At 35.4% G+C, this 11,815-nt stretch overlaps 1 pseudogene; it reads left to right on the top strand.

The window, feature by feature from the left end:
* Positions 1–4,761: 4,761 nt before the first annotated feature.
* LOC114397113 lies at positions 4,762–8,235 on the top strand (annotated as a pseudogene).
* The last annotated feature ends 3,580 nt before the right edge of the window (positions 8,236–11,815 follow it).

The raw sequence follows: 11,815 nt of genomic DNA on the forward strand, positions 1-11,815 counted from the left end.
TAATACCTGTTTGTTGTTGTGTTGCTTAGGTGCATGACCTTATTCGTCCATGTTGTAATAAATTTTTCCTTGTGGGGGATAATCCATGTGTCGTTAAAATAGTCAACGAACTTCGGCCAAGGCGAACAAGCAATTTGAAACTTCTAAAGTGACTCAGGGAATTGGTGTTCGGACGGACAATCAACCAAAGTATCCCAGTTATCCATTACATAGTCCCAGGCATTTTTTTGACCGATTAAAGATTTGCACTTCGCCTTCACATTCTTATCGATATGAAACCTGCACAACAAATTTGTACACTCCAGGAACACAGTTTTCACTGCATTCATCAGTGTTAGGTCTCTGTCAATGACAATAACAACAAGGAGGTGATCGTTTCTTAAAAATAGACCTCAAAATCGTTCCAAAGCCCATACAATATTATTAACACGCTCAGCCTCCAGATATGCAAACCCAGCAGAGAATGTCATCGCCGTTGGTGTCACCCCAACAAAGTCAAGTAGTGGGAGTCTGTACCTGTTTGTTTTGCAGGTACTGTCTATAAAAAATACCAGATGACATGCATTGCATAACTTTACAGCATCTGGGTGACACCAAAACAGATCACGCACCACAACTTCATCTTTCAATCTATGCCAATGAATGTATTGATCACGTTCAAGAAGCTTCATCAGATGTTGTATTTCGGTATCAGCTCCTCTTATTGAAGAACGATATGCACTTCTTGCATTGTAAATTTGCTTTATCGTGGTGCAACTGTTGGCATTATGTTCCTTCAACGTTAGCAAGATGTTTTTTGGTTTCACCATCGACTTTGTCATATCAGCAATAATTTTCTTTTCATCCTTAGTCAATCGCCCAACGTATGGATGTCCAACTAAGGACTTGGCCAATTCATGATTGTGGATCCCACAGATCAACTTCACTATCCAACCTTCCCCTCCATGCACTGGTTTCCCACGAAGCCTGAAGGGACAACCACATTTCCTATTCCTAGTGTCTTTTCTAACGAATTCTTTATTCCTACACTTGTACATACCACTCCTTTCACACCTAATTATGACAAATGAACTTCTTCCTCTGCTACCGGTATCTATGTCAGACCTCATAATCACTGCAACAAATCCATTTTCATGGGCAACTGTTCGAGCCCACTGCAAAACATCATCTCGAGTACCAAATACCTATAACGCAACCCCAACATATTAATTTTTATACAAAACATCAATTCAACCAAATGACTCAAACTAATCAACATGATTACCTGAGATGTATTAAAAGCATTTGAACAATCAACATGTGGTTCATTCACGCCACATTCTTCTTCATTATCATAATCATAATCCATATGAACTTCTTGTGACATCGTATAGTCATACGTCCATTGATCTTCGTCCATCTTAAGGACATATGCATCATACACAAGTACATTCAAATTATCATATAACCACATCCAAAAATTGACTACATATTAACTAACAAACATATTAACAACTAATACAAATACATTCAAAATTTATAACTACATTATCTACTTAAACTAAACTTAACACTATAATAAACAACTAATAAAACATTTTTCTACTACTACAAAATACAATTATTTTACCTAAATCATTTAATATTATACTAAAATCATTATACCTAATTAAACCAATTATCCACAATTTAAAATACATATATTATAAATTATAATATTCATATATATATATATATATATATATATATATATATATATATATATTTTAAAACAGAATTCAATTTTTTTTTTAAAAACTAACATTCCGGAAGAAGTGGTTCCGGAACCACTTCTTCCGGAGTTTCACATATTAACTTCCGGAAGAAGTTCTTCCGGAAGAACAACACTGAAATTCCGGAAGAAGTTGTTCCAGAAATCTCTTCCGGAACCACTTCTTCCGGAAGTTGCCAGATCAACTTTCGGAAGAAGTACTTCCGGAAATTCATAGTTCTGCTTCCGGAATAACTTCTTCCGGAAACAACTTCCGGAATAAGTTGTTCCGGAATTTCACAACTGTTCTTTCGGAACAACTTCCTCCGGTAGTTCGAAGTTCTTCTGAAAAAAGTTTTTACCATTTTACTGTTCATCTTCTCTGAAAACCTACCCAAAAAACGCAAAAAAAAAACTGATAAATACGTACCTCTGACGAAATAGGAACAACAACGACTAACACACAAATGGGACCACCAATATTTAAGCTTCACAGAACAACTACTTCAAACACAAACGGGACCACCAAAACTTCAAAAGCTTTTTACAGAAAAGGATAGGAATACCAAGAACACCAGGATGAAGCCGAAACCAACAAGGTGTAAAACGGAAAAGCAGCGCAGTAAATTTAAAGAAAACAACACAGGGACAAAATTGTCATTAAATATGCATTAAATATTATTTTATTTTTAGTTATCATTATAAAATGAAATTTATTTTTACTTCACGTTGTTATAAAATTAAAATTATTTTTTTATTATATATTAAGTTTTGTAATACAAATTAAATGTTATCATAATAAATATTTTATATTTTTTATAAAATATAAGAATTAATTAATTTTTATGATTCAAATTATACTAAATTGTCACACAATTTATTATTTAAATTTACATGTACGTAAAAAAGGAATTACAAATATTAGTTATAATTATGTTTACTAATAATTTATGTATAATAATATTATTTATTTTATAACGTAATTTATATATTAGAAATGAAATTATTAGAAAAATATTGCATTTTAAAAAAATCATTTACAAAATCACTTCCGGAAGAACCTTCTTCCGGAAGAAGAAGGTGGTCTTCCGGAAGAACCTACTTCCAGAAAAAATTCCGGAACACGTCTTCCGGGAGTTCTTTCGGAAGCCCACCTTCTTCTTCCGAAAGAACCTTCTTCCGAAAGTTTTCCGGAAAGACATCTTCCGGAATTTTTTCTGGAAGTAGGTTTTTCCGGAATAAGGGATCGCAGAAGGGCAATTTTGTCCATTCACTGTTTGCTGGGTGCCCCAGCAATATTGCTGGGTGCACGTAGCATGTCCCCGATCCAAATACCCCATTTCAAATTATGTGTCTACTCAACATTTATCAAAGCCTATTCAAGCCTTCACAAAGACATTATTCTCCTGTCATATTCCAAAGAATGTGGAAGAAGCCTTAGTTGATCCTAAGTGGGCACAAGCCATACAAGAGGAAATGGAAGCTTTATAAAAGAATAATACATGGAGGTTGATACCACTTCCTAAGGGAAAGAAGACAATGGGGTGCAAATGGGTGTTCTCAATCAAATACAAAACCGACGGATCCATTGATCAACACAAGGTAAGGCTAGTGGCGAAAGGGTTCACACAGACTTATGGTATAGATTATACAAAAACTTTTTCACCTATGACCAAAGTAAATACTGTTAGAGTCTTATTATCTCTTGCAAAAAATTTAGATTGGCCACTACTCCAACTCAACATGAAGAATGCTTTTCTCCATGGAGATGTTGAAGAAGATGTTTATATGGATATCCCACTGGGCTATATGCCCTCTTCCAGAACCAAGGTGGTATGCAAGTTAGAGTGAGTACTATATGGATTGAAACAATCACCTTGAGTATGGTTTGGAAGATTTAGCTCAGCTATAAGAAGGTATGGTTTTGACCAAAGTAATTCAGATCACACCCTATTCTTAAAGCATCGGCAAGGAAAGGTAACTACTCTAAATGTTTATGTAGATGACATGATTATTACTGGAGATGACACCGAAGAAATTTCAAGACTACAAGAGCAATTGGTAGCTGAGTTTGAAATGAAGAATTTGGGTGGACTCAAGTATATTTTGGGAATAGAGGTGACAAGGTCACAAAGAGGTATTTTCTTGTCTCAAAGAAAGTATGTGTTGGACTTATTGACTGAGGTGGGGTTGCTCGACTACAAACTAGCAGATACTCCAATAATCCAAAATCACAAACTTTCTCAATACACAAACCAAGTGCCCGCAGATAAAGGAAGATACCAAAAATTGGTGGGGAAACTTATCTATTTATTGCATACTCGCCCTGATATTGCCTATGCTGTAAGTATGGTGAGCCAATTTATGAATAATCCAAGTGAAGAACATATGGATGTAGTAAATCGAATACTTTGCTATTTAAAATCCTCACCAGGAAAGGGGTTGATGTTCTCTAAGAATAATCACTTGAGTGTTGAAGGGTACACCGATGCAGATTCAACACGGAATGTTCTAGACAGAAAATCCACATCAGGATACTTCACATTCGTGGGAGGGAATTTAGTTACATGGAGAAGTAAAAAGCAAAAAGTAGTGGCCTTATCCAGTGCTGAAGCTGAGTTTAGGGGCATGGGTAAAGGTCTTTGTGAACTATTATGGCTCAAAAGGTTACTAATGGAGATTGGCTTTGGTCCTAGCATGGAGATGAACCTATTCTGTGACGATAAAGCTACAATTGATATCTCACAAAATCCTATCCATCATGATCGAACAAAGCACATGGAAGTAGATAGTCATTTCATCAAGCAAAATCTTGAGGAGAAGATCATTCGATTTTCGTTTGTCAAGTCGGAAGACCAATTGGTAGACATTCTTACAAAGGCAGTGTCCAGTAAGAACTTCCGTGAATTACTTGACAAGTTGGGCATTAAAGACATTTATGCACCAAATTGAGGGGGAGTGTTAGTGTGAGTCATTGGAATTACCAAAAAATAAGAACATTAATTGTAAATAGCTGTCAAATCCCTTAGTAAATGACTCAAAGGAATAATAAGGTGAATAAAATACCTTCTATTATGATATTTTGAACCTCAAATTCACAGATCATTAATCACTGGCGCGATTCTTCTTGGTAACTTAGTCTTCCTCAATTCATAATCTGCTTATTTATTTATTTTTATTTTGATTTTTGCTGGCTGGATGCTACTTTACTCTCTACAGCTCAGAATTCAGCGTTCATTTGCTGTAGAAATCTAGTTTTGGAGTAGTCTTTGTGATTCGACATTCTAGGTGTATTGCCAATTGCACCTTTTTCCCTTGTATATTGTTTTCAAATGCTTTTTAGTTTTATTGACTATATTGAGCTTTTACTTTGATCAATTTCTTTTTTCTATTTTTATGCGCGTGTTTTATGTTTTTTTTCACCTTTGAGGTCTTTTTCAAATTTTTTTATGACGATTTATGAAATGATTATTGGCAAAAAAGTCAGAAACAAAAATATGACTCCAATTCCTCATGTTTCAATCTGTGCTTAGTAGAAAGGGTAGGAAAGGTGAAGAGGGGCTGAAAATTGAATGGTATGGAATGAATTTTCATTGGGAGAGTGGAATATGAAAAAAAAATATTTATACTTTCCTCTAGGTAGAATTAAACATTATTTTGGGAAATTCATAATTAGAATAATCTTCCCCTCATTTTCAACTCAATTTCACACTTTTGGGAGAGGTGAAAATTTGTGAGCCAGAGTGGGAATGAGCTGGCCTTCACTCTCAATTGGTTCCACATTTTTCTTTTCTCCAAGCAAGTGAAATGCCATTTCCAAACCAATCCAATTCTTCTATGACCTCATTTACATATCCTTGGCAATTTGCATAAAACTAATTTGACTTCTACTAGTGCTAATAGAAGTTGGGAAGCATATTGGTATATTGCATGATGATTTTCACTTTGCATCATCTAGTACTTTTGGTAAAGATGTTTGTCCTTGGATTTGGTCTTGTTCTTGTTCACTAAATCTGGTAATCAATCTAGACACAAAGCATAATCTAATATACCAAATCTGGTAATAGTCCACTCTATAACCACCATTGACCATGTACGGTTTGAGCAAGCCAACATCCATAAGGAACTTGCAGAAGCGTAAACAAAAAAGAGGTCTTGTGAAGTTGTGAACAATGATGAGCTTCATGTGGTTATGTTCCCATTCCTTGCATTTGGTCACATTAAGGCATTTGTTCAACTCTCCAACAAGTTGTTCTCTCATGGAGTTCGTATCACTTTCTTGTCAGCTGCATCCAACATTCCCATAATCAAATCAACTCTTAATCCCACTATACTTCCCAAATGGCATAACTAGCACTGCTGAATTGCCACCAAACTTGGCAAAAAATTTCATACATGCACTTGACCTTACTCAACCTCATGTAAAGTCCCTTTTGTTGGAACTCAAACCCCATTATGTTTTCTTTGACTTTGCACAAAACTGGATCCAAAAAACTAGCCTCTGAACTTGGCATCAAATCTGTTCGCTTTGCATCCTTTTCTGCCTTATCTAATTCTTACATTACTGTGCCTTCAAGGCTTGCTGATATTGAAGGAAGAAACATCACTTTTGAGGATCTTAAAAAGCCTCCACCAGGGTATCCTCGAAACTCCAACATTTTCCTCAAGGCCTTTGAGGCCATGTACTTGATGTTCTTCTTCAAAAGATTTGATGAAAAAAACTTTACTGGTTCTGAGCGAGTTTTGCAAGGCTTTAGTGTCTGCTCATTAATAGTGTTTAGATGGCGCAAGGAAATAGAAGAATCCTACTTAGACTACTGATAGGGAAATGGCTAATACTGGTTTCAAGGACCAGTTCCTCCTAGAAGAAGAAGAAGAAGGAAATTGAGAAGATAAGTATTTCATTCATATTCTGCAGCTTATTACAATATGCATATTTATATTGTAAATTCCCTAACAGAATTGTGATTCTATGCTAGGAAAATATTACAAGCAAAATGGAATTGGCTGTCCCCTGATCCCTTGACAACAATGATCTGTAGATTCTTCGTTGCCAGCTCAGCCACAATCACACATAATCTTCTAGGTATGCAGGTTTGGTGATTGTTCTTTTTGTTTTCCCTTCTAGCTACACCCCATTGTTGCTAGGTCCACTGTTAGTTACTTCTTGCACCTCTGTTCCTCTATCAACTACATAGAAAAGCAATTTGGGAAACTGATTTTGTGAACTGGTTTCCTTGTCCTAGAGCCATCAATGGATGTGCTAGAGGAAAAATGGTCCAAATGGTTAGACAGTTTCCCTGCCAAATCTGTCATACTATGCTCTTTTGGCAGTGAGCAATTTCTGAATGATGATCAAATCAAAGAAGTGGCTAGTGGCTTAGAACTTAGTGGCTTTCCTTTCTGTTGGACCAGAAGAAGCAACAATCAATTTAATAATATTCTTTAAACACGAAAGAAAAAATTGATTGCAACAAAATAAATGAGATAAGGGAAGAGAGAATGCAAACACAGTTTTTATACTGGTTCGGCAAAGTCTGTGCCTACATCCAGTACTCAAGCAACCCACTTGAGATTTTCCACTCCCTTTGTAAAAATCCGTTTACAAAGTTTGAACCACACAGGGACAACTCATCCTTTGTGTTTAAGAATCCTTACAACTTAAGAGACCCTCAGTCCCTTAATCAATCTCTTTGAATGAGTAGAAAGAAAGAAGAATTCTCTCTTGAAGAGAAGGATATTACAATTGAAGTCCATGGAGAAACTCTTAATGGATTTGCAAGTGTTTGTCCAAGAGTTTCTTTTGAGAGAGCATTTGACAATGAATTCTCTTGGAATATCTCTCTCATACATTTTGTGTCCCAAGTCACCTATTTATAGGCCTTTGATGACCATTCAAAAATCTCTTGAACAGATATGACTCTCAGAAGTTATTTTCTGAAGAGTTATGACTCTTGGGAGTTTTTTTCTAAATTTCTGAATTCTTGACTTGGATCAAACTTGAGAAGCGCTTATTCTTTGGCATCATCAAAATCATGAATACATACATTCACACTTTCATTTTGGTTATGAATTTCCCATCCAATCTCTTTGCCAAAGCTGAGTTAGAGAGAGCATTACCAAAAAGGTTTTTGGAAAGACTGAAGAATAGGGGAGTGGCGCACACTGGTTGGTTTCAGCAGCATCTTGTACTGAAACACTCTAGTGTGGAATGCCATATAGGCCATGGTGGCTTTAATTCCGTGATTGAAGCTCTGGCCAGTGATTGTGAACTGGTGCTTTTGCCTTTCAAGGCAGGTATAGAGGTGAATTATAGGAGTGAAGATGTGGACTTTAAGAAAGAGGATATACTGAAGGCAGTAAAAACTATCATGGTGGAGGATGATAAAGAGCTAGGGAAGCAAATAAAAGAAAACCACAAGAAATGGAAGGATTTTTTATCGAATAAAGGAATTAAGAACAAATTCATCACTGGTCTGGTTGCCCAGTTGAAGGCTATGGCTTAGTGTTCACGATTCAGATTTCTTGGACTATAAGCTATCATTTAAAATTTGAACTGTTCGATCGTGTATTAGTTGTTTTGTGTGTGAATGTGTGTGACTAGTTTGATCAGTGCTCATTTTCTTGGTCTATTCTCTTCCAATATTAATGTAAAGTCTACTAAGACTAATCCATTTTTTTAGTCTAGTCTCTTCCAATGTGTCTCTTTTCTCCAGCTTCTACTATAGTTATAATAAGACCAGTTAGTGCATGAATTCTCTAAACAAACATGCAGGGTGGATAATTCACCTTGGAATTGCTTTATGTAAATTGAGACTATCGAGTTCCTACTGGTTGAGGTCAAAAGGAAATAAATGCATCCTTGCTTAATTGAAATCAAGGGGAAGGCTGGCTTGTAGTTTTTGCACAAGGTTTGTTTTGAAAATTTGAAATGCAAATAAATAGAAATAAAAATTGTAGAACCATTCTATTGTTTGAAATATACAAGTTAAATGGTTTGGAATATAGGTTGAACAATAATGGGGACATAAAAATGTCACAATATATTACTTTTGTAAGATCCTGCTTAGGTTTTAAGAGTAAGGATGTGGAAAAACTAAAACAACGTTGAAGTACAAATAGAAATGCACTTTTCCTTTCTCGATCAGATTTTTTATTTATAAAAAAAGCCCTTAGTAAATAAAATATATTAAAAATGATTAGATGGTTCATCAGCCAAATCAATCATACAGTGCTCCCTTGGTAGTCACTAGAGGGACATTCTGAGTTATAATCATGTTGTGATATAATTGAAGAGGTGGTTATTTTTGTTAAAGCAGTAATTCAGTTTAGTTGAGAGAGTTCAATATAAATAAACATTGTATCAATGTTGTCATAGTTAGGTCTTATTCTATAATTTATTCTCTTTCTTATTATTATAGGGGTGTTTTTGAGAGTTTTTCCCAACAAATCGATAATCAGAGCTCTCGTTTGATCTGATACCAGCATCAGGTTCACAAGCCTGAGCAAATTCTAGTTGATATATTCTGTTTACGAATCTGTTTCCCCTTTCCAAGTCTGAGTAAATTCTTGAGTGTGACTACCTTGCTTCTTGTAACATTCCATTTTTTGTAAATAAATTAAAAAGATTTTTTAGTAAAAATAAATAAATAAATAAAGTTTTAGAGGATGCTAATGTTTTTATAATTAAATAAATAAAGAAAAAATAGTTGTAATAAAATAATACTTTGAAATATATATATATATATACTTGATTTATTCATTTGATAGGAAATAAAATAGAGTTCCTTTATATAAAATAATAAAAAAAATAAATAAATAGAGTAAATAATAAGCTTTGAGTACCCTAGGTATAAATAGCGATATGTTAGATCAGTTTTCAGATTGACGATGCCCCCTCTTTCCCTCATTTTCGTTTTTCTCTCTTCTCCTTCTAAAACCCTCTTTTTTTCCTGCAGACTACCAAACTTATCTTAGAAAAACGATGATCGCAGACTCATTCACCGTTGGATCGTCTTGAAATTGAAGCACCGGGTTTGAAACTCAATTATGAGGCTTTTTACCGTTGGGATTTATGAGCAAATTTTGGAGCTGAGAGAAATACCATTCACTTTGTAACTTTTTATTTCTCGCAAAAACCCAGAGTTGTCTCCGTAAAAATACGATCGTGGATTCATTAACAGTTGGAATGTCGTGAAATTTTGATATGTTGTTCGAGATTCAATTCCACACACATTCACCGTTGGGATTTGCGAGATAATATTCGTGGAGGGAGATAATGAAATTGCACGGAGACAGTACAAATGGAGGCTTCAATCCCTTCTCATTCTCTCTAACGTTTGGGAACCCTATCAGAGCAATAAGAGGAGAAACTTGAGGAATCTCAAGAAATTGCTAAAGATGCAGTTATTGCTGTCGAAACATACGTGAGCTTGTTTAGAGGTAAGGGATGAGTTTATTGCAATTGGGGGTTAGAATGAACATGTGTAGGTATCCTTAGAGGATTAAATATGAGTTTTATTTTGGGATGTTTATTAAATTGTAATTTTTCCTTTATGATCATAAATACAATATTGATGTCTTGATTCAAATTGGTTGATAAAACAGAGTGCTCTTGATAAAATAGAGTGTTTTCATTGTTTTATACCTATTATTTTGATTAATTGATTTGGACATAACTGTGTAATATTATTTGAGGGGTTTTACTCCCCAGGTTGCGATAACCTTTTGTATAAATTGTTATATTGAGGATATGAAATGGTGATTCAAATTGTGAGGATGTGATAAATTGAACATGTGATGAATGATGAAATACATGTATATTGAGATGTGTATTGTGTTGTGAGCTATGAATTGTGCAATCACACAACTGCAAGACCCTTTAAGGGCGACGAGTTTTGCGTGACAAGTATTGTGATGGGATCCATTGTGGGAACCTGACGAGTTTAATCACAAGTGTGACGAGTTAAAATGATTTTGAGAACAATTGAGTAGTTTTGTGTATTGCATAGTTCATAGGTAAAGTGTGTATGATTCATGAGGTGTGATAACATGATATTTTGAGATTATACCATTGTGATTGAGATCGAACGTATGTGATAAACTGAGTATGCACGTGATTGAGATATTGTATGCATTGAGATGTTGTATACATTGAGTTGTAAACTATGGATTGTACAATCACACGACTATAAGATCCTTTAAGGGCGACGAGTTAATGCTAAGTCCCTTTAAGGGCGATGAGTTAATGCTAAGACCCTTTAAGGGCGACGAGTTAATGCTAAGTCCCTTTAAGGGCGACGAGTTAATGCTAAGACCCTTAAAGGGCGATGAGTTAAAACTATTTTGAGAACAATTGAGGAGTGGTGTGTTTTGTACAGTTCATAGATAAAGTCTGTATGTTAAAATATTTTCTGGGTTGGACTTGAATCAGGAGGGAGAGGCCCTGACGGACTCTTCGGAGTGTAGGCCTTGGGGGTCATCCGGTTTGAGTGCTCCTTTAAGCCTGTGCCGATCCCACATGATTGGAGCATTCTCGCAAAACACTGTGACCCTGATTGGTCTCCCTATGATATTACCTAGTGAGAGTGACTTGACTTGCTAGTGTGTGGTTTGTCTTGTCATGTACTCCTAGGCGCTCGACGAGGTTTGTCACTGACATGGTACCACATTGCATATAAGATTGAGTCTTAGCGTATATGTTGCATAATGCTTGTGTATTGATCGATATGGATTGATTTAATGATATTTTGTTTTGATCATTGAGTACGTAAATGTTGTGTTGTGATGTTGTGTGACAAAGTGGTGAAATAATGTGAGTTATGCTTAAGTAAATTGTATTTGGCTAATATGATATTCATACCTATATGTTGTCTTGTTTCTCTCTAGTAGTTAGGAATGTGATAACTCACTCCCAGTGTGCTATTTGTGTTTGGATCCTGTGATGATCTCAAACCTTGTGTTCGAGGGAGCAGATATAGGTGCGATGTAACTCCATTGGAACTTGTAGGCCTTGGATCTTCTTCATCAATGGAGTCCTTTGCTTCTTGAATTTTAATGGCAGCGAAATGGAGAAGAAGAAGAGTT

This window comes from Glycine soja, chromosome 18, assembly GCF_004193775.1.
Source record: "Glycine soja cultivar W05 chromosome 18, ASM419377v2, whole genome shotgun sequence".
NCBI lineage: Eukaryota > Viridiplantae > Streptophyta > Magnoliopsida > Fabales > Fabaceae > Glycine > Glycine soja.